Source organism: Phragmites australis, chromosome 3, assembly GCF_958298935.1.
Source record: "Phragmites australis chromosome 3, lpPhrAust1.1, whole genome shotgun sequence".
Taxonomy (NCBI): Eukaryota; Viridiplantae; Streptophyta; class Magnoliopsida; order Poales; family Poaceae; genus Phragmites; species Phragmites australis.
Genome location: NC_084923.1, coordinates 25185596 through 25210116, shown reverse-complemented (window position 1 = coordinate 25210116; position 24521 = coordinate 25185596). Strand labels below are relative to the sequence as shown.

Sequence of the window (24521 nt, the reverse complement as noted above, 5' to 3'; positions counted from 1 at the left end):
ACTAGATTGGTCAAAAATTAAGAATTTTAACTTTGAAATTATTTTGCTGAAAGAAATCAATCATTCAGTCAGTGTTTGGAATGGAATGTAGCACTAGAGTTCAGGCCGCTTAGGATTAGGGTTTTCTTTATTGAAAAATATGGGGAATGTTTATAGATAGAAAAAATATTCCACACAATTTCATGGAGGCAGTTTGGGATGCAAGGAACCCAAAAAAACAAAATAAAACAAGCTCTAGAAGCTTCAAATAAAACGAGGGTTTTTGCTATTTTTGAGTAGCTTGTTAGTATAGTGGTTTGGCGTTATATGAGTCTCATGTAACCAGGCGCCCACCAAGGTCCACACTAAGTAAACAAACCAAAGTCTGAATCATGCTGTCGATGGCTATCCAGACAAAAAAATTTACATTTCGATGGCACTCACAGCTTCCATGATGGCTATACAAACAAAGAATTTACATTTTGATGGGACCCACGGTTTGCACATTCAATCATAATCGAATATTGACCATCAGCTGAGAATCGCCATGCTGTTGAATCAATAGTAGAATAGTCGCTTTGCCATTTGTGTAGCATGAGTTTTGCATGAAGTGCCATGTTATCCAGGAGCATTTGTGGGGTGAAGTAGTCGTTGATGTCAACCACCTAATTTTTAGCATTGTAGTGCCAATCGAGCTCAAAGCTAAGGATTTTATATTTCGAAGTGGTTAGGTGCCAATTTTTTGGATGATGCACCACATAACCATGTATCATACTTGAAGCTAGTTAGATTTCTATTGCCCATGTTATTTATGTCTATTGCAGCTGCAAATATCTCATGATCACAATCATTTCGTAGTGTTCCTGAGCCAACCAAAGGCATGTGTGAGATCACATGTCCTAAAAAATCAGCTTTATTGTAAAATTGGTAAAATCAAGGTAATTTAAATGATGTACATGTGTTGATAATATGTTGCTTGAATATGCACATGTAGTATAATGATATTTATGGTTTTGGTATGTGCAATACATTTATGTGAGTGGTGTTGTGCAGATTAACATGAGTGAAGTCTGTAAGAACTTGTGTTCGAAATTAGTTGCTGGTTTTGTTCATGTTCAGGTGTATCCTAAGGGCAGACATGACCGGTTGCAGGGACTAGGACCAGGTTCATAGAGAAACTGAGGTCAAGACGGTCAGGAGGTCATGCGAGACGTTCGGACTAGAGAACAATCACTACTACAGAACAAGTCATTTGTGTCCCTTTTCACTGCAAGTTTGAAAATAATCGGTAGTGATAAGGTATAATTGCTAGTTGACCATCTCCAATGGCTGATCAATCAGTGAATCGTTAAGAACTGACAGTGATACGCACTATCATTGCCAGTTGGTGTCATGGGCCAATAGTGATACTTTTTTTTTATCACTGTCAGTTTGTAACTCAAACCGGTAGTGATACAACACTACCAGTTGAGGTCTTGGGTCGATAGTGATACTTCTTTAGAGACCAAACGGCAGTAATTTGTCACAATATACGATATTTAAATATTGGAAAGAGTATCATTGCCGGTTGTATACTACAACTAGCAATGATACCATTGAATATAAATTCAAATGTCATAACGCCCCAACACTTAGACGTATTATCATCTTGACGCCCGTTGCCCTGACACTCGACACTAGCCCGACAACCGTCGCCCCGGTGCCTTGCCGCCCTGATGCCACCCTAGCACCCCAACGCCTCGACCTGAAGGTTGTTTCTATCGCAAATTTGCCTTAGGTCCGGAGACCAAAAATAAGATCATCGTGTCGCCGCTCTCTCTGGACGTTCATCCCTCCCCCCCCCCCGAATTAGGGCTAGCAATGGGTCAGGGTGGGTCGGGTCCTTGCGGGTTTTACACCCGACTGGGGTGGGGGCGAGGGCGGGTCCAATTTTGGCCCCATGGGGCTTGCGGGTTGAGGCCCGATTAGTGGTCGGGTCGAGGGCGGGTGTAGGATTTTGCCCGTGGGCATCCACAGGTGCTCGAAAAGGCCTAGCAACCCGCCATCACTGCTCAACTGTGCCCGACGCCTCGGCTCCCGGCCACTGCCTGTAGCCTCGGCACCTACCCGCTTGCACCCTCCATGCCGCTCGCTCGAGGCCCGATGACGCCGCTGCTCACCCATGCAGCCATGCCCGACATCCACAGCCTAAGCTCCTGCCTGCCCACGCCTGTCACCTTGGCTCCTGGTCATCGCGGCGTCGCCCGCCCGCACCCGATGCCTCAGCTCTCGGCCATCGCTCGCGACTTGCTTGTGCTTGCCTCACGGCCTAAGGTTGCCGTAGTCGCGCCCCGCCCGCAGCCCACGATGCTGTAGCACCGCGCTACTGCCTTATGGCCTCGCCTGCCTCTGCGCCCCCCGCTGTAGCCACACCCTAGTTCCAAGCCACCGTCACCCGCGGTCCCGCCGGGCTTAGTGCCCCCATCTCTCGACACCTCGGCACCCATGGGGAACCCGACAGGGACTCGGGTTCAAGGTCAAGTGTATTTTTACACCTATTTAGTGGTTCAGGTTCGGGGCGGGTTTTCTAACTTGGGTTTCGGGTCTGGTGCGTTCTTACTGCACCCGGCCTCAACCTATCCTGTTGCCAGGCCTACCCCAGTTAGGATCAATGTGCCATTTTGTGCAAAACTGCTTTATCTGGAACTCTTTAGCATGGAGATTTGAGATGGAAGTTCTATCTCAAAAATAAAATCTATCTCAAAGTTTAAGATGGAAGTTTGTTAGAACGTCAAATCCCCATACTGAAGAGTTCTTGGTAGAGCAGTTTACCACCACTTGGCACATTGATCACTACCGATTCAAGGCACAAAATCAGCAATGATACTTACTATCACTGTTGGAGGATGAACTCCCTTTGAGATTCGACCGGGGGATGATTATGAATCTACCTCGTATGCGGATTTAATGCGAGTATGTGAGATGTAGGCGGGACGGATGATCGACTGCTAGTGGGAGTAAATGTTCGAGGGATTTTAGACAGGTTCGGGCCGCACAGAGCGTAATACCCTACTCCTGTGTATATGCTATTAATGCTCTGGGAATGCCTCTCTCTGGATCTTTGTATTACAAGGTTTTTTGTCTAAGTCTAGAGCTTCGGTCTTCAAGTGCCGACCTCTAACTGTGTGCTAGAGCTTCTTCTTCTTCGATTCGTTCGGGCGTGTTAAGACTTCTGCTTGAGCTCCTCCGTTCTTCTCCGAGTGCACCCCCTTTTATCCCGTCGGGGGAGGCTTGGCGTGCCCAGAAAGGAGGACACAAGTTCCCATGTGCCATAAATGGAAAGCAACCATCATATGGCTGCAGTTTGATGTTACAGGGGTTGAAAATGCGCCCTCGGGTGGTCCTGTCGCCCATTACGCCAACTTTAGCAGGTGCAGTGGGGGGGGGCACCGGGCAGCCACCGAACGACCCCGCATCCCCGCCCGGTCAGAGCAGGTTTGACACAGCAAGCGGCAGGCGATATGCCTCGTGTCCAGCAACGATATCTCCAACCCGCGCAGGGTGACGTGCGATGGGATCCGTCGCATTAAATGTGCCCACACCTTCCTGCCAGCCGGTGGCAGGGACTGACGTACTCAGTACGACAGGCGTGGGGGTGAGTGTTTGGAAGTGACAACCACACTCCCTCTTAAATGCAGCATCGGACCTCACCAATTGACACCTCACCGCTGAGCTCTTGTGGGGGTCCACCGATAAGGGGCTTCTCAGGTCCTCGGGGAACTCTGGGTGCTCGGGGACTACTATTTATAGTCCCGAGCGCCCACTCCCGGATATGTCTCTTCTTGGGTCCTCGGGGAACTATGGGTACTCGAGGACCACTGTTCATGGCCCCGAGCACCCCTCCCGGAAATGGCTCTTCTCGGATCTTCGGGGAACTACGGGTACTCTGGGACCACTGTTCATGGCTCCGAGCACCCCTCCCGGAATTGTGTCTTCTCGGGTCCTCGGGGAACTACGGGTACTCGGGGACCACTGTCCATGGCACCGAGCACCCCTCCCGGAACTGGGTCTTCTCGGGCCTCGGGGAGATGGTCCTCATGGGAAGGCGCCACGTGGCATTCTACTGTCCTAGCCTCGGGACTCGGGGACCCCTAGTTCCCATGTCACCGACAGTAGCCCCCGGGCCCATCGGCAGGCGATGGCCCCAGAGACTGCGGATGGGGCCCTATTTCTTCGAGGCCGATCACAGCATCGGTGCCACGTGGCTTGTCGTTAGGTGCCAAACTCTTGCGGTCTTTGCAGTCTTTTTGGCCCAGGCTCTTGGTAAGGCCCAGGCGGGAAACAGAAAGGACGCGTGCCCTTCTGACTTCCAAGGGGAGTGATACCGCGGCGATAGGCGCGCGTGGCAACCGCGCGGATCGAGGGTGGTGCGCCTGGCAACCGCACGGATCGAGGGAGATGCGCCTCGCAAATTGCGCCAAGGAATGTGCCGTTTGAATTCCCCATGATATAAAAGGAGAGGGGCAACAAACCGTTACCCCCCACGCCATTCTTGCGGTTGCCATCCTTTGCCTTCATCTTCCTTGCACACCGGGAGCTCTCTCTTCAGCCTGCGGCGCACCTTGCTTCTAGCCTCTCCCAGCACACTCCCGACCCCAAAAAATGCCGAGGGCAGGAAGCGACCGCCAGGACGCGTCAAGCTCCAACAGCGTCCTGCCTAAGTCCCGCCTCATGAATGAGGAGGGGGCAGAGAAGGTCCGCAAGTTGATAGTCCCCGCTAGCCAGCGGGAGGCGTCGGTGGTGACACCGGCCAACTTTCCGCCCTCCACGCGTAGGCCCGGGCAGATCGTGGTCTTCGTATCTTTCACTGCCGCCGGGCTGGTGCCGCCGTTCTCGACGTTCCTTCTGCAAGTGCTGGACATGTTCGGCGTCCAGCTGGCCCACCTGAGTCCGAACTCGGTGGTGATCCTGGTGATCTTCGCCCACTTCTGCGAGATGTTCGTGGGAGTGCCGCCGTCAGTCGCACTCTTCCGGCACTTCTTCATCCTTTGAGCGGTCGGGAAGAAGAAGGGATCTGATGAGGTGGAGGTTGTCGGCTGCTGCAACTTTCGCTTGCGGGAGGGACTCGGCGACGTCTACATCCCACAGGTGTTGCGCGGCAAATGGGACGACTGGAGCCGGGACTGGGTCTACATCGATGTCAGTCCCCATCACCACCTCTCGCTGCCCCAAACGCCGGCGAAGCCCCACATGCCGATCTGGGAGGCGGCCCCTGCGGAGGATGAGCGCATGCGCCCGGTGTTGAATCATATCGACGACCTGCGCCGGGCGGGGCTTACCTCGCTCATGGTGGTCACCGATTACCTGCGCCGCCGTCTGGCTCCTCTGCGGGAGCGCGCCCGCTTCGCCTGGATGTACACCAGTCCAAGCGACTTGACGAGGACCTGCATCGGCGAAGAGGAGGACCTCGACGAGGGGGCCCTGGCAACCCTGCTGAAGGTGGTGACCGGCGTCGACAACCTCACCCGGGCAGTCCTGCCACGCGAGGAGCTGGCGCTTTGCGCAGACCCGGGCCAGGCGGCTCTGCAGGCGTCAATGTCGTCTTTCGACGCCCAGGGGCTGGTGGACCGTTTGGGGCGCCGGGACCCCGAGATTATACACATCCCCGGGGTGGATGACAACGGAGGGCAGGGCGCCGCCGCCGAAGATAGCAGGCCGGCGACCCGAGGCGACAAGGGGAAGCGTCCCCAGGCGTACGTCCCTTAGCCATCCTCATCCTTGTTGCCGTCACCCCCGCGACAACAGCCGACGACAGGCGGTGCGACAGCGGGCAGCCGAGGTTGCCAATCTTCGGGAGTGGGCTCCGAGGCGAAGGTTAGACCTAGGGCGCGGCAACCCGGGGGCCAGAGCCCGGCAGGCGATGCAACAGCTGGTGGCTGGACCGACCAGCCTTCGGAGGTAGGCTCCGAAGCGGCCGCTGGGGCTAGCCCACAACGGCCCGAGGGCCAGAGCCCTCCTCCCAAAAGGAGGAGGGCAGAGCCCGAGCCTGAGCCGAAGCCGCAGAGCCCCGATTTCCGGATCCCGGAGTCCCGATGGCGGTACCGCGAGCCCAAAACCACGTAAGCTCCCTTTCTGTCTCGAGCACATTTTGCCCGGATTTTGGCTAGTTACTAACCTGTTTTCGTTTCAGGCCGCCCAAGGACTCTGCAGGAGGCCAGAAGCTCTCGGAGCAGCCGAGGCTAGCCCCTGTCTCTGGACCGAGCGCACCAGCGGACCCCGAGCCGAGGGCTCCGGCCAGCTCTGAGCCAAGAGCCCTGGCCGGTCCTGAGCAGAGAGCCCCAGCCGAACCTGCCCCGAGCCCTCCGAGGAAGAAGCGAACGGCCGCAGGGGAGGTGGTCGCGACAAGGGCGGTGCCGGCGCGGCCGCCATCGGGGTCCCCGAGCGCCTCTGCAAGCAGGACTCACAGGGGACCCAGCCCCCGGTCATCTTCTAGCCAGGCCCTGGAACCCCTCCCCGAGGTGCTGGGAAGCGCCCAAGAGGTCATCGGGCGGCTCGAAGTGGTCGTTGCTGTAGAGCGGTCCGAGCTCAAACAAGAGCGTGCCGCCGTAGTCGATGAGAGGGGCCGGCTGGAGGAGGCCCGAAAGCTGCTGGAGACCCGCATTGCCTCAGCTCGCGCAGCCTACGAGAAGTCCGTGCGCGAGGTGGCCTAGGAGCGGGAGGCACTGGAGGAGGCCCGCGACGAGGCTGTTGCCGTGCAGGAGAAGGCCAGCCGCTTGGAGCGGCTTGCGGTGGAGCACGACCAGGCGTCGAGGAGGTGCGCCGCAGAGCTGCTTGCTCGCGAGCGACAGGTGGTTTCTCGGGAGGAGGCGGCCAGCAAAAGGTTGGAGGCCGTGCGGTCTGCCCAGGCGGACTTGTCCCGCCAGAACGACGCGCTCGAGCGCGACTGCGCCGACGTCCTCCACCGGGAGAAGCAGGTCGCGCTGCGAGAGACAGACGTCGACATAACGTCACTGGCGCTTGACGCCCGGGAGCAGCATATCGCGCGGCGGGAGGCGGATGCCTACTTGGCATCGTCAGCACTCACCACCCGGGAGGAGCTGGTCGCCAAGCAGGAGGCCTACTTGGCTGCCCAAGAGCAGGCCGTTAAGGCCCGGGCTGAGCAGCTGGAGCGAGCCCAGACCAAGGCGGTCGCCTAACGCCGAGAGGTCCCGACTGCGAGGGGCATCCCTATCAGCACCGTCGACGGCACCAGCCTCTAGGCCCGGCTGAAGAACGCCGAGGATGAGCTCGAGATTGTCCTCTCAGAGCGGACGAACATGAAGCTGATGATGCGGGACATCCTTCAGTAGGCACGGGACTCCGTGGAGGCAGCTGGGCTTGGGTGCGTGTTCATGGGTGACCAGTCGTTGGATAAGGAGTCGATAGGCCACATCGCCCTCGGGTTTGCAAAGATCTCCTGGCGCCTCGAGGCCCTTCCTGCCGCTGTCCAGGAGTTGGCGACCCAGGAGGGGCGTGCACTGGCCCAAGGAGTGGCCGAGCACGTTCTTACCTACTACCGCAGCCGAGACCCCGCCTTCCCGCTGGAGCCAGCCCGGCAGGGCGTGGTTGAGGCAAAGGAAGCCGCCGCCCGAGAAGCCGTCCGCGACGTTGCCACCAAGGTGGCGGAGTGTTTTGTGCGGGAGCCAGGCCCGAGCAGCGACAGCAGCAGCTACGCGTGCTCTCCTCCTGAGCCTGTAAATAGTTAGGGTTTTTGTTTTTTGGAATGTTGTAAATATGGGAGTGATCCCCTCCTGAACGGTTCCTTTTTGATATAATAGAAACCACTCTTGGGATCAAAACTTCGTTCTGTACTTGTTCTTTATGTTGCTTGCTTTTGCTTGGTGTACCGCGAGGTACTGACCGGGTCGAGCCCGGCAATCTTCCCCCGGAAAGTTGGGTTGCCCCAATCACTCGTCGTTCGAGTAGTGGGATCGTCCGAGCGTCTAGCCCTCGAGCCCTCGCACAACTGCTGAGTCAAGAGACACAGACATGAACTTCTTTGCTCGGGAGACAAATCCACCTGGCACGGTACACGCCATGCTAGTGAACACTTTTCACCTTGCGACCTCTCAAGCAAATAGACCGGAGACGCGTGCGGGTGGAAATGCTACCAAGAGTCCCCATGGTTTGGTGGTGTCCGGGGTAGGACTGACCATGCCGAGCACCGATAGCCCGCCCCTAGGATCTAGGCGGTCCCGACCACTCATGTTCGAGAGGTAGGAATACCCGAGAACCCCAGAGGCTCGGTAGTGCTCGGGGCACTGCCAAGCCGGCCGGGCACCACGGCCACCATAAAGGACCTAGGCCAGCCATCGCCGCCTGTATGGTACACCGACTACTATATGTTTTTGTCGTTCCGAAAAAGCGAGCACATGGGTGGGGTTTTGCGCGCGAGGAGAACATCTCGCCGAACAGATTAGCTTGCGAGGGTCCCGAGGATAACTCGGGAACAATAGTTCATTACGTATATATGGAAGGAAATTCATATAACTTTAGTAACTCACCAGGTAGCTGTCAGCTTTCCAGCCGACCGGTCCAGGGAAGGGTAGATGTCTTGAGCTCGGGGCGCCCGAGAACATGGGTTCTCTTGTGTAGAGCGCCTAAGCCCCCAGGACGTCTTTTTAGAACTCGAGCACTGGAAAACCGGTAATGGATCCAGGGCCTAGGCGGGTGAAAGTGCCTAGAGGGGGGGGGGGGTGAATAGGCTTTTCTGAAAATTAAAACTAAAACAGCGGATTAAAACTTCCGAATACTCCGATAAAGGTCGGATACTCCGGTCTGGTCCGGAGTATCCGGTCTATACAGGAAATCAAGAACAGCTGTGAATTAAAGCGAGCAGCTAGAATCTAAAAATGTAGCTAGGTCTACTAGATATCACAGAGCTAAAACAACAATTAAAACTAGCAAGATGATCACTAAGGCAACTTATAAGTAAATTCACAAATTCGCACGATTAAGTAAATTGCACAAATATGAACACGAGAGATTTATCCCGGAGTTCGGCCACCTCACAAAGAAGTGCCTACGTCTCCGTTGAGGAGCTCACAAAGAGCCGGGTCTTTTCCAACCCTATCCTTTTCTAGCGACCATAAAGATCAAGCTAGAATTCCCTTACTCAATTTGAAGTCGATTACAAGCTTCCCGTGGCACTCCACAAAGATTGGGTGCTCTACGGGCGACGCCTTACCGTCTAGAAGCACAAAGCTTGAAGAGTAAAGATCACAGCGAATGCTCGAGGAAGAACTCAATGCTCAAGTGGTTTAATCTCACTCCAAACCCAAACTCACTAAATTTTGCAAACTTTGCACTAGAGGTGGTTGGAGGGACTTTGAATGCTCTTAAAGTGCTCAAGGAGTCTAGAGTTCACCAGCAACAGCAAGCCTTTAATGCCATGGGATGTGGGAGTATTTATAGCCCTCTCTAAAAAACTAGTCTTTACTGTTCTGTTAGACCTGACCGGAGTATCCGGTGAACACCGAAGTATCCGGCTCCAATGCAAAAACGGCGTCAGAACGGTCACAGTACGTGTCAGAACTAACCGTTGCAATTCTGTTAAGTTACCGGAGTCTCCGGTGAACACCGGAGTCTCCGGTTCTGACAGGGCTTTCAAAAAGACTAAGTCCGAAGACATACCGGACCCTCCGGCCTCTCCAGGTACCAGAGTATCCGGTGAACACAGGAGACTCCGGTCTTTTTATCAAAAAAATTAAAATAAATGCTAACTGAGACACCTCTGCCGGAGTCTCCCTCGGAAACTCCGGTTAAAACATTTTTCTCCTACCGAAGTATCCGGTGAACACCGGAGACTCTGGTCTTTTTCAATAAAAATAAAGACTTAACCGATTGACCTCTGGCGGAGTCTCCCTCGGAGACTCCGGCCTTAAAACTCACCATCTACCGGAGTATCCGGTGAACACCGGAGACTCCGATCCTTTTTTAACAAAAAATAAATCGGAACCGAGCACCCTCTCTCGGAGTTTACCTCGGAGACTCCGGACTAAATACTGAGTACCGGAGTATCCGGTGAACACCGGGGTATCCGGACTCAGTGAACTTTGCAGAACTAACCCGGTGTCTATGGGTGAGTGTCTCTCAACTTGTTAGTTCTAAAGGATATCTTGAGCATTGAGACACTAATCAAGCAATCAAATGCAACCCTCTTAATAGAGCGACTATCCTAGACTTAATTTCAAAAATAAAAGAATTTAAATCCTATTGAGTACTCCTAGTTTCTTCTCCTTTCTTTTCGACGAGTGTCAAACGTCATATGTCTTCTCAACTAAGACTTAAACCTGTTCATAACTTAGATAAACATATTAGATTCTCAATCGTTTTGTCATCAATAAACCAAAACCCACTTAGGTAAACAAGAGCTTCCCGTATATCCTAGAATCCGTGGGATGCAATATTAAGTAAACAAGATGCATATGGCAAGATATGAATCACACTTAATTTAAGAAAATACAACAATCATCATACTAACATAAAAAGTCTTACAAATTCAAATGGAGCACATAGTTCAGAGCACAAACAATAGAGTCCAAATGTCCAACAACGATGAAATAGAGTCCAAAGCTAGAAAACTAAGGAAACTAAGAATTGGATAACCCTCTCCCCCTTTGGCATCAAGCACCAAAAAGAGAGAACCTAATCGCTGCTAGCTTCTTCATCGTCATCGGCGTCATCATCATTATCTTCATCATCACTTCCATCATTGTCGTTGCCAGGAACGGCGTCGGAGGAGTCATCTTGAGTTTGAGCTTGAGAGCTCTCTGCAACTGCTTGGGCTTCATCATACCATGCCCATGGATTTTCAAATTCAACCGATGCACTTTCCGCTTCATCCGAAGCGATGGGTGAACAAGGTGGCTGAAGGTTCATGGAGACGTACATAGCTTTCTGACGCTTCTCCATTTTCTTTAAACGGACAACTTGCTCCTTGATCTGAGTAGCATTATGAGTGCACACTCTGAAAATGGCTTTGAGAGCACTTTTGATAAAAGATGACCCTCGAGGAGGAGTACGTCTCGAGGCAAACTTCCTTGAGCTTGGTGGAGCATGAGGAGGTGATGGCGAGGGAGAGGGAGCTCGAATGTTAAGGGGTCGCATCCGATAGGGTTCATGCTTTATCTCCTTCACAAAGGTTTTTTTAGACACTCTCTCAATGATAGACATGATGTTGGGAGCGTATCCACAACTCTTGATGGGCGATTTGGATGTGAACACAATTTCTTCCCAAAAGAAGTACGCCACACTGAAGGGAGCATGATCATTGGACATGACGGCGAGGAGATTTCTAGAGATGCTATGCACATTTGTCGCATCCCCGCTCTTTGGTGCCAAAGTGAGTCGAAACAAGGAGGTAGAATGGTCTCATTCCTGTAAGTTTTCCAAACTCGACTCGTTCATGGTTAAAATACTCAAGCTCTTCCAAAGTAAGATGATTCTCGTTATAGATTTGATCTTTGGATGTGTCTCGAGTATCAAAATGAAAATGATAAGCAAATCCTCTTAAGCTTATTTTGTACTTGACTCCTTCTGTCATCCAATACATAAAGGGATTTTCCGATCCCTCGAACCACACGATGGCATAAAATTGTGCGATGACTTCCTCGCACCAATCATACTTGAAAGCCATTATGTTCTTGACTTTCTTGCTCTCACAAGTAGCGATGACTTCATTGAATACGGGATCATCTTTCTGAGCTATGTAATTCCAATCAATCCACTGCATATGTGTAATTGGTTTCTTCTTTGCTAAGATCACCGTTTTATAAAAATATGCTTGGAAGTCATTCCAAAAGCGATGATCTGCGACATTTTTCTCATAGTCATATGGGTTGTTCAATCTCTCATTGATCACCCTGGATGCACAGTTCTCGACTAAATATCGAAGAATCCTCTTAACGGCTATTAAATGACACTCTTTTGGAGCGACTTGAAATCTTGCACACATACACACACTAAGCATGATATCGGGCCTAGATGCAAGCAAGGAACCTATCATGGAACGATATACCTTTTGATCCACGCTTTTTCCTTCTCCATTGAGATCAAGATGTCCATTAGTTTGCATATGTACCTTGATTGGTTTGGCATTTTCCATGTCAAACTTCTTGAGCATGTCTTTGATATACTTTGTTTGGCAAATGAAGGTTCCTTCCTTGTGTTGTTTGATTTGAAATCCGAGAAAGAACTTCAATTCCCCCATCATAGACATCTCAAATCTCTTTGTCATAATCCTACTAAAATCTTAACAAACTTGTTGATTATTAGAATCATATATAATGTCATCGACATATATTTGGCAAACAAATAAATCATTATCAACATTCTTGGTAAAAAGAGTAGAGTGGGCTTTGCCTATTTCAAAGCTCTTTTTGACAAGAAAATTCCTAAGGCATTCATACCATGCTCTAGGAACTTGCTTTAGCCTATAGAGCGCCTTATGGAGTTTGTAAAACATGTGCGGGATGTTTGGATCTTCAAAGCCGAGCAGTTGCTCCACATATACCAATTCGGAGATTGGTCCATTGAGAAATGCACTCTTCACATCCATTTGATATAACTTGAAATCATGGTGAGTAGCGTAGGCTAATAATATACAAATTGACTCAAGTCTAGCTACGGGAGCATAAATCTCACCAAAATCCAAACCTTCAATTTGAGTGAATCCTTGAGCAATCAATCGAGCTTTGTTCCTTGTTACTATCCCATTTTCATCTTGTTTGTTGTGGAAGACCCATTTTATGCTAATCACATTTTACTTTGGCCTTTCCACCAAAGACCAAACTTTATTTCTTTTGAAGTTGTTCAATTCTGCTTGCATGGCCATCACCCAATCCGGATCATCAAGAGCTTCTTCTACCTTCAAAAGCTCCAAAAAGAAAACAAAAGAGTAAAATTCACAAAAATTTGCAATTCTTGAACGAGTAGTTACCCCATTTTGTATATCACCAAGTATGTTGTCAACGGGGTGATCTCTTTGGATGCTTTGATGAACACGTGGGTGAGGTACTTGAGATTGATATTGAATATCTCCCACTTCACCATCCAAAAAGTTATTTGGGTCTTCATAGTCTTGATTTTGGTCTTGTGGTCGTTTGTCGCCTTGATCTTGAGTTGATGTTGATGGATCCACTTGTATTAATGAAGATGGTTGATCTTGATCATTTTGAGTCTATTGAAGCTTTTGTTGCTCTAAAGGCATAATTTCAGCAATTGCCATCTTCTTGATTGCTTCGCTTTGTATTTCTTCGTCACCTAGCACATTAGGATCAACTTACTCCACTTGTGAGCCATTAGATTCATCAAATATCACGTCTCTCGCAATTTCAACGCAACCGGTGGTTTTGTTGAAAATACGGTAGGCGTAGGCATTTGATCCATAACCAAGTATAAAACCTTCATATACCTTTGGAATAAATTTAGAACTTCTTCCCTTCTTATTTAAAATAAAGCATTTGCTAACAAATACTTTAAAGTATGACACATTTAGTTTATTACCAGTTAGAAGCTCATATACGATCTTGTTCAATATCTTGTGTAGATACAACCGATTGATGGCATGGCATACGGTGTTGATTGCTTCCGCCCAAAATTGATCCGATACCTTGTATTCATCAAGCATTGTTCTTGCGGACTCAATTAGAGTCCTCTTTTTCCTCTCGACTACTCCATTTTGTTGAGGAGAGTAAGGAGCCGAGAATTTATGCTTGATTCCCTCTTTATCAAGAAACTCTTCAACTTGTATATTCTTGAACTCACTTCCGTTATCGCTTCTCACTCTCTTGATCTTCACTTCGAACTCATTTTGAGCTCTTCTTACAAACTTCTTAAAAATAGCTTGTGTTTCGCTTTTGTCATGCAAGAAGAATACCCAAGTGAAACGTGAAAAGTCATCAATAATAACTAAACCATATTTGTTACCTCCAATACTTATGTAGGCTATCGGCCCAAATAAATTCATGTGGAGGAGTTCCAATGGTCTTGTAGTTGTCATCACACTTTTAACGGGATGAGAGCCTTGTTGCGGGTGAAAGTGCCTAGAGAGAGGGTGAATAGGCTTTTCTGAAAATTAAAACTAAAACAACAGATTAAAACTTCCGGATACTCCGGTGAAGGTCGGATACTCCGGTCTGGTCGGGAGTACCCGGTGAAGGTCGGATACTCCGATCTGGTCGGGAGTATCCGAAATAGTCCAGAGTCTCCGGTCTATACAGGAAATCAAAAACAGCTATGAATTAAAGCGCGCAGCTAGAATCTAAAGATGTAGCTAAAGACGTCCAAATGGGCCGTGCCTACTGGGCCGGCTCGAGGCACAGCACTGTAGGCACGGCCCAGGCACGGCACAGCCCGATCACCGACGGGCCGGGCCGGCACGGCACGAGGCCACGGGCCGTGCCTGGGCCGAGCGTGCGACACGACGGGCCAGCACAGCACGGCCCGACCGAGTCGGGCCGGCACGGACACGGCCCGGCACGGTCCGACCCGACACGTATTTTCTATTATATATATATTTTTAATTTTTAGCTATTTTTAAATATTTTTTATCTATTTTTTATATTTTTATCTATTTTCTATATATTTTTTTTCATTTTTTTTATATTTTTTTTATCTATTTTGGCCCGGCGGACCGACCGGGCCGTCGGGCAGAAATCGTGCCTGGGCCGACCCAACACGGCACGATCACCGACGGGCCGTGCCGTGGGCCGAGGGGAAGGCACGCGAGCCGACACGGCACGGCCCGTTACTGTAGATGGGCCATTTGGGCCGTGCCGTAGCTGGGCCGTGCCGAGTCGGGCCCGTGCCGGGCCGGCACGAATGGCCCATTTGGCCATGTTTAGATGTAGCTACGTCTCCGGTCCTGACAGGGCTTTCAAAAAAACTAAGTCCGGAGACATGCCAGACCCTTCGGCCTCTCCAGGTACCGGAGTATCCGGTGAACACTGGAGACTCCGATCTTTTTATCAAAAAAGAATAAATGCTAACTGAGACACCCCTGCCGGAGTCTCCCTCGGAAACTCCGGTTAAAACATTTTTCTCCTACCGGAGTATCCGGTGAACACCGGAGACTCCGATCTTTTTCAATAAAAATAGACTTAACCGATTGACCTCTGGCGGAGTCTCCGAGGGAGACTCCGGCCTTAAAACTCACCATCTACCGGAGTATCCGGTGAACACCGGAGACTCCGGTCCTTTTTTTAACAAAAAATAAATCAGAACAGAGCACCCTCTGCCGGAGTCTACCTCGGAGACTCCGGACTAAATACTGAGTACCGGAGTATCCGGACTCAGTGAACTTTGCAGAACTAACCCGGAGTCCGTGGGTGAGTGTCTCTCAACTTGTTGGTTCTAAAGGATATCTTGAGCATTGCTCTGCTGGTATCTGGCGGCTCGGATGGGGAAATAAAAGATGTTTTTTCTTCGTCTTTGTTAAGGTCGGTGTAGTCGACACACATCCGCAGCTTGTCGTTGGCCTTGGGGACGACGACTGGGTTGGCCAGCCACTCCGGGTGGAGGACCTCTCGGATGAAGCTGGTGTTGAGGAACTTGCAGACTTGCTCCCGGATGAACTCCTGGCGCTCGGGCGCCTGCCGCCGAATCTTCTGTCTCACCGACCGTGCGTCGGAGTGCATGGCAATGTTTTGCTCGATCACCTCCCTAGGGATCCCGAGCATATCTGACGGCTACCATGCAAACGCGTCAGTGTTAGCCCGGAGGAAGGCTACGAGCACGCTTTCCTATTTGTCGCCCAGGTCACCGCCGATTCAGATGACCTGGGACGAGTCTTCGCCCACCACAACCTCCTTCGTGGGGATGGAGGCGTCGGCGGCGAGTTAAGGTTTGGATGAAGAGGGTCCCGGGCCCCCTGGGCGTCCTTCGACCTCAGCCCGAGCAGAGACCAAGGGCGAGTATAACTGCTCGGTGCAGGAGACAGCGTTGCCGGTCTCGACGGGCACGGAGATGGGGCCAACAGGGCCCGACATCTTGACCGTGAGATAGGCGTAGTGCGTTACCACCATGAACCGGGCGAGCGCCGAGCACCCGAGGATTGCGTTGTAAGGTAGAGGGACCTCCGCGATGTCGAAGACAACGTTCTCCGTCCGGAAATTATCCCGGCTCCCGAATGTGACGGGCAGCTCGACCTGCCCGAGGGGTAATTGTGCCATGGCGTCATCCCGTAAAAGGGGAGGGACGACTTTAGGCGCCTCGAAGGCACCTGCAGCTTCTTGAATGCCTCTTGGGACAGGAGGTTTAGGTCTGCACCCCCGTCGATCAGCACCCGGCTGACCTTCACATTGCAGATGGTGGGGGACACTACAAGAGGTAGTCGCCCCACCCATGCAGTATTCGCGGGATGGTCCGCCAGACTGAAGGTGATCGGGATCTCTGACCACTTCAGAGGCCTTGCTGCCGCAGCGCCTGGGGTCGCCGAGTACACCTCACGCCGCATTGTCTTGACGCAGCGACGAGAGGAGAGTGTGTACGCGCCTCCATCGATGAAAGCGACGGTGTGCTTGGGCTCTTGGAACCCAAGCTCTTAGTTTTTGGGGGTGGCCTTGTCGTCGCCACCCCTGCGGCGCTCCTCACGCTCCTTCTGGCGCTGCTCGACGAGACACTTGACCGATCGGCACTCAGTGAGGTCGTGCCAGTCAGTTTGGTGGATTTCACACCATTTTCTCGGCTTGGGCCTCGTGGGAGCAGGCTTCTTGTCGATAGCCGCTCGGTGTGTTGGCCTGCGGGCAGGGCCCTCCGTCGGCACGACAGGGGCAGCGTCGCGCTTCTATCTCCTTTTCTTTTCCCACTTGTCGGAGCGGGAAGGACCTGCCTTATCGGCAGCGGGTTGCTCAGGGCGCGGGACAAGCAACGACCGAGCCTCCGTCACCCTGGCGCACTTGTCGGCCAACGTGAAGAGCTCCGCGGTAGTTTCGACCTCATGCGTACCTCAGCGTCGGTGCCTCCAACTCCGGACCTCCGCTGTTGGACCCCTCGCACCACAACAGCATGAGCCAGAACTAGGCTGCCACTGCAGTGAAGGTTTGACATGGTTTTCAATGATCAGTGAAAACTGAAATCGAAAATGGATGGTTTTCCAAAAAATTTCAGAAACTTCGGTTTGCATTATCTAGAAACTGAAATATTCATACATTGAAAAAACCAAACCGATATAATTGAAAAATCCGAATGCCCAGGCCTACCAGGCGCACGTGTGAAGCAGGCAGGGCAGGAGCATGAGGGGCAAGCAACCTAGTTGGAGAGATGGCTCCAAGTCAGAGCATGCACAGAGCAACATGGCCCAAGAAGCACCGAGGAGGCCTAAGTTAGGGGCGCGTCGGCCCGAGTGTGCTAGTAGATGGCCCAAGCAGATGACGTGTAGCAAGGGGCCAACCGAGTCCATTCGGTGGAGGTGTCTGTCAGGAATAAGAACCAGGTTATTGGAGCAAAGATAAATAGGTAATGTCCACGAAGTGCTGAGTTTGAGGTTGAGTTGCATCTAGGGCTTCCTACATACTCTTTCAGAGATTCTTTGAGATGCATCTTGTGAACTCACAAGTATTCTTTGAGATCTAATTTTGTAAGTTGATAGGGGTAATTTCGCACCTTCTCTGTGCTTTTTGTTTCTTGTTCGTTGTTGATTTTTTATGATTCTTTAATTATCATAATTTGTCTTGGTTTGATTCATTTAAAATCATCCTAAAGTATCAAGGTAAAATTCAGAAAAGTTCAGTTAGTTAATTTTTCATAATTCTTGTAGAATCACAAATTTAGTGTTTAATTTATTTTCGTTACCATATGTCACAGTCTACTTGCAACAGTTATAACCCTTGATCCATAGATTCGATCGATATGATTCTTATTGGAATAGTTACATTTCATTGTCTAGTTTCTACCGTTAAAATCTTAGGGCAATCAAACTATCGGATCTTTCTGAACATCATTATTTTGTGATGCCTTTTCATGCCTCAATCATCGTAGGATGCCCCGTCCCTAGTCATGAGCGAGATGAGAAACCGAACAAGGGCCCCAAAATTTTACCTGTGTATTGATTAGTACTACTTCTGGTGCTTAGAAAGAAGTGGTTAGGCTACTCTGTTAGTGATGAAACGGATCAAGCTAGCCTAGTATTTCATCCTAAGTACTTGTTACAATCATAAGCGAATTCCACTCATTTAGGACCCTCCAAAAAATAAAATTATTGTAAAAAATGTTCAAATTTGAATTTTGAAATATTAAAAGGTTTGAAGCCTGAGTCTGTCATAGCAATGTTGTAGCATCTAGTCCTCTAGGTAAGTGGTAAATATTTCGGTAATTAACGGCAACCGTATCATTGTGACTAATGCGTATGTTTTGAAGGGAATCAAAATTTTTTAGTTCATAATAATTGAATAGGTTTTCTTATCTCTCATAGAATTCTATCGGTCGATCAAAAGATATTCACGTCAAGATTAAGGATCTTCTACTTCTAAGTGTCACAAGATGATGAAGGACACTTAAAATAGACATAAATCTTTTTTTGTCTTTTTGATCGTACTATAAAGGGGGGGCTAAGTGTTGTAGCTTGACCTAGTTGAGTCTAGATATAGTTGAATGCACATTTACGAAAATCTAGCACTAGGTAACTCATAAAAGCCTATGGGTGAGAAATTAAGAAGTTAAAACTCGAAGTCGATTGAATTGGACAAGTTCCAGAAAAATTGTTCTCACCGGATTATCCGGTGCGAGAAGGTTTAAACTCACTGGACTATTTTCCCTCTCTGTGAAGGTTTCAAATGACCTCACTGAATCATCCGGTGATTGGAGGAATTTTGCACCGGAGCATTTAACAGAAGAGTCATTCTTTAGAGAAATTTGAAGTTACATGCACTGGATTATCCGGTGATCAGAAGGACACATACACCAGACTATTTAACATAAGGACTGTTTTTGAGAAAATCTGAGTTGAACTGACTAGATAGTATGGTGACATAAGGGAGTTATTACCAAACTATTTAACAGTGACTTAGTATTTTTGGAGGAAATGAATTATAATTCACCGGATTGTCCGGTGATACTATGTGATCGGAGCATTTTGCAACGGCTACTGACAGATAGTAGACAACATGTGAAGAAAAATAGTCTCACCGGATTGTCCAGTGCTGCCAGAGGTGTGTACACCAGACCATCCGATGTTCATAGAAAATGTGAGTGATTGGGTAAAGCTAGATTTGGACCTCTAGCCTATATATACCTCTCACGTGAATTCATCCGTCTCTCTTGCAACCCAGAAGCATTCATACACAGTTAGTATCATTTAGAAGCAAGGCAGAGCACTTGATGTGATTTGTAAGTTCTTACCTGAAGATTAAGGACTTTATTAGTGCTTCAAGAGTAGCGAGTGTGTATTTAGCTGTTGTTTAGGCTTGATAGGGATCAAGTGAACCAGTTAGCTTGTTACTCTTGGTGGTTGGCAATACCTAGCCGATCATGGAGATTGGAGGTATTCTCGGTAAGCTCTTGGAGGTCTTGTGAGAGCCCCGTGAAGTTCGTATACTTGGTTTGATGCCCGCTAATCTGGAAATGGAGAAGTGGCAATCACTAGTGAGCACTTGAGTCTTGGTGACTCAAGGGGGAGCGACATCCTTGTGTGGATGTTACAATGAGGATTAGTGGAGAGTGTCAACTCTTCAATATCTCGGGAAAAACTCGATGTCCCATTTCCCTACTCTTGTTACATTCCGCATTTTGCTTCTAGCATTTCCTTCATACAAGTTTCAATTCCGCACTTTATTTATGTTCTATATGCTTGCATGTTTTTACTTATCATTCTAGCTTGTTAGGTCGTCTAGTTGCTTTTATTCATTCTAGGCTAAGATTGCTCTTTGTTCTAGAATTCGGTAGTTGGTTTAAGTTTTTTTTGCCCTATTCACCCCCTCTAGGGTCTTTAGATCCTTTCAATTGGTATCAGAACATCGTGCTCTTAATAGGCTTAAAATCCTAATGCAATGGCCCCGGGAAATGAGCGTGCTAAAGGTTCGATGAAAAGAACTTCGCCTATTGAAAAGTTCGCATGACAAGCTATCTTGAGGCGATTTCCCCCGAAGCTTGGCTAGCCGCTTCCATTGGATTTGATCACCCTTTTACCGACCAACAAATTAGATGGAATGCTAAGACAAATAATGCTATATTTGAGGGATTTAGTGAAGAGATTTTCTCTAGAATTCGTAGCAAGGAATATGTTAATGAGATTTGAACCGCTCTTTGTGAAATTCATAAGGGTTCTAGAAAAATTCGTGAGGAAAGATATCATGTGCTTATAAATGCTCTTAATCAATTCAAGATGCTTCCAAATGAATTGTGCAATAATGTGTATTCTCTCATGAATATGCTTGTAGAAGAGATTAACTCTCTTGAATTAACTCAATTGTCTCAAGGAGACATTATTCATAGGATCTTGATGGTACTTTCGAAACCACAATATAATATTGTCATCTCTCTTCTTCATAAAAGCGACATCAATGACATGACTATCATCGACGCCGTTGGGAAGATATGTGCTCATGAGATGTTTTTGTTTGAAGATTATGAGTCTTCATCCAACAAAAATCTTACTCTCAAGGCAAAGATGGTTGATAAGAAGAAAATAAAGCTCCATCATCAAGCGAAAGCGATGAAGAAGACAGTGATGATGATGACACCGACACCGAGCTTGCTCTTCTCACGAGAAGAACCACAAGGATGATCTCCAAATTCTAAAAGAAAGGCTACAACTATGATCCAAAGAAGAACAAATTTCGTCCAAAAAAATTTGACAAGTTCGATGGAGAAGATAAGAAGAGATGCTATAATTGTGGTGAGCTTGATCACATGTCATATGATTGCCCTCAACCAAACAAGAAGAACATAAACAAAGGTAAGAAGATTGAAGCAAATGAAGATGAGGACAAGCACAAGAAGAAGAACTAAGATAAGCATTCAAGGAAGAAACTCTTCAACAAGAAGGGTGCAGAATGCAAGGTCTAAATTGTTGGTAACTCAAGTGATAATTCAAGCAATGATGAAGACAACAACTTCATTGGTCTTGCTATCACCAATGATGATGATGCACCTCTACCTCCACCACCTATATACCTCATGGCAAAATATAATAATAAGGTGAGTAGTGATGATGATGATAGTAGCGATGATGATGATCTTTCTCCTAGTGATCTATCTAAACTCATGAATAACTACGCTACTATCATCAACAAACAAAAAGCTAAAATCAAGTCTCTTGAAAATACTAATGCTATGCTTAATTCTAGTCATAATGAGTTGCTTGCTAAATACAATGATGTGCTTAAGAAAAATGATGAAGTAGTTGCATCTAGCAAGTCTCTTGAGGTTAGTAACAAAAAGCTAAAACTTGAGCATGTTGACTTGAAATGCAAATATCAGGAGCTTGAACTAGCATATGATGCTATTAATTCTTCTCTAAATGAATTGTTTACTATTAAAGTAGGTAAGATCAATGCATCTACATCTTGTGATGATCTCTTTGAAATACCTTGCTCATCTTCATGTGATAATGTTTCATCTCTAAAGACTAACCATGCAAGGGAAAAAGAGTTTAGAGATGAGATTGCAAGCTTAAATTCATGTGTGGCCTGGTTGACTAAAGAAGAGTACAAGCATAAAGAATTTCTCATGAAGAATGCCATGTACTACAACAAGAGAGGCATTGATTGCTTCTTCAACCCGGTGGAAATGCCATCAAGTCACCGGAGATAAAGTGCTTCGTCAAAGAAGTTGGATCCTATTGTCAACATTGTGAAGTCACCGGTCACCACACAAGGGAGTGTCTCATCCCTTCCAAACCCCTTCCCACTTTGCCATCAAAATACAAGTCTACTTTTAATGGTCAACATTTTATATTGCATAAACTTAAGAGTGGCAAAGTCATGGCTAAGTTTATTAGAACTTAAGTCAAGGGTAAGCTTTCAAGGTAAATTTAGGTGCTCAAAAATCTTGTGCCCAGTTCTGTTTTCTATATTTTTGAGGAATTAGGTAACGGGTCAAAACTGGAGTAACATAAGCATTGTATATCACAGGAACTCTAATGGAATGTTAATGGTGTTTAAAAGTTCAATGCAAATTCTGTCCATGAAACTGGGTATTTATTTATAATTTGGATCAAGAAGATCAATGACCATGCCATTGTCCTGCCCCCTTGGAGAATGTATACTTTTTTTTTTGATACAGGAGAATGTATACTTTTGACTCATAATGAAGCTGAGGATGCCTTGGTTTGACAGATTCTTATTAAAACATGAAATAAAGGAAACAGGTAGCCTCTTCATACTAAACAAGGCAGTAACCGGACTAACACCGCAAAAAATGGTTAATTACTCTCTCGAAATGAAAGTCAAGTAGATCTTAGAGCTATAACACATTATAACCTACATTTTCTCATAGTATAACTTTTGCTTGAGTCAAGCCTGTAGAATATTTTAACATGGACTACCAGAATTAACATCCAAGGCTAGAAAGATGATAGTGGCTCATTTGCTCAAATTGGCACTATCAAAATATGAGTTATTACTTGTTAAGAGTCTGGGACAGATGCAGCTAGTAAAGAGAAATTGTTTTACCTGGAGCATAGCAAATTGCTTTTTGATGCCCTGAAATTCCAACTCCAGTACAGTATCCTGCATTCATATATCAAGAGCCAATAGGATCAAACAAACTTAAGCCAAAAGAAAAAAAGAAATGAAGAAAAGCAGCAGGCCTTTGCACAGTTTTGTGTGAAAAGCCAATCCGCATTTGAATGAAAGCACAAAAGTGTAATTGAGTTGGGATGATAGCTTTATCAGTTCATCATGTAACTTACAACACCATGTAAATTTAGGGTGGCTCGTGCAAATGACTTCATTTTGATGCTAATCAACCAACTTCGTAACCAAAATTCCTCGACAATTGATGGATTTTCACAGAATTTTTTAACTTATTAAGTCTTGTCATAAGAATATCCTATGCCAGGCTGAAGAAAGAAGTAATCACCAAATACAGACAAAAATAGTCAAGCTTCAGTTAGACCAGTCCACATAACTTCTGGTGACAGTGGTCAGTGAATGCAACCTGATCCAAAAATGCATATGAAAGATCATGGTAGCAAGGGACTGTATTAATACTGCAGTTTATCTATGCAACATGATCCATGGCATGAGTCACATTGCAGTAGAGCATACCTTGGGATGGCTAAAACTGCCAGCAGCCCTTTAGCAACAAAATGAAAGAGGATCAGAAGTGTAGCTGCAGCGAATGCGAAGGGAGAAGGAGAATAAGTATAACATTTATTTGCTTTGCGAATGCAACCTCTACAATGGAGAGAGAGAGAGAGAGAGAGAGAGAGAGAGAGAGAGAGAGAGAGAGAGAGAGAGAGATGCACATGTATGTGCAATATGTGAACTAATTGTGAATACACAACGTGCATTTATCTGAATTTACGAATGTTACCTCTCCCAAGGCATGGGCTGCCAAGGCGAGTAGACAGGTGAGCATAACCCTGTGAGGCCTCTTCTCTTTTGCAGCACCAGCCGCCTCTTCCTTCAAATATTTCAACAATATGAATCACGCCTCAGCAAAATTTTACTAAATCCAGCACCAAAAAGTGGACAGCTTCTATTATAAAAGGTCATTTTCATGGCATTCCAGAGTTACATTACCCTAATACTTTAGCTCCAGGATAACGTGATGACAGGAATTGAAGATCTTATGAACAGTAGTACTAAGGAAACTTAGTGTGTGCTTTTTAGATAGGAATGAAATATTATCGCAGCTAGGAACACTCTAGCTCCCCGCCTTCATCCTAAGATAAATTCTAGAGCAAGCCAGATTGCGAAATGAAAAGAACTGGCACACACATGCTGGGCCAAAATTTTGAATTGGGAACCGCCGAGTCATCAGACTTTCATTCCCCTCAGCAGCCATGAGACACTCATAGCTAACTACAGGAAGCCAGCCACGGCATTACCAGCGCGCCCCCAGCAACCCCCGAAGGCGCCGCCGCCACGCTCGCGGCAGGAGGACGGCCGCCGAAGCGCTCGCCGCCGCCTGCAGTGGCAGCAGCGCCGGCGGTGGCGCCTCGGGCATTGGAGCGCCGGATTTAGATCTGGACGAGCGGGGTTTGGTGGGAATCGAGCAGACCAGGGAGCAGGAGATGCGGAGTGGTTCGTGCGAGAGTACGCCGTCCGCTCCATTACTCTAAACGCCTCCTGATGCTCTTCTTCTCTCTTTCTTTGGATCGGGGCTGTTGGTTAGGGTTTTTCGCTCTGCTCTGGTTTTGTGGGATGGCGGCGGCGGCGGAGCGATCGACGGAAGGAAGCGGAGTACCAGGCAGGCGTGCAGAAGCTGGTGGATCTGCTGTCCAAGCTGAACTCGATCAGAGGATCCAGAACCACAGGGCAGACCAAACCGCCCGATCCGACCGTCCGATCGCCATCCTACGGCTGTCCTATTCTAGCTGACGTGGCTCCACGCCTGAGCGCGTTGCGCAGAATATGTGA

At 48.1% G+C, this 24521-nt stretch overlaps 1 long non-coding RNA gene across 2 annotated transcripts; it reads right to left on the bottom strand.

Annotated features, from left to right (window-relative positions):
- Nucleotides 1-441: 441 nt before the first annotated feature.
- LOC133912724 (uncharacterized) lies at nt 442-24397 on the bottom strand. Of its 2 annotated transcripts, none has more exons than XR_009908883.1 (4): nt 23473-24397; nt 23205-23268; nt 22608-22664; nt 442-842 (listed from the first exon to the last, which is right to left on the bottom strand). It is a non-coding gene; the product is annotated as an uncharacterized LOC133912724 (long non-coding RNA). The 2 variants fall into 2 exon arrangements; XR_009908882.1 differs by lacking the exon at nt 442-842 and adding an exon at nt 20996-21100.
- Nucleotides 24398-24521: the final 124 nt, after the last annotated feature.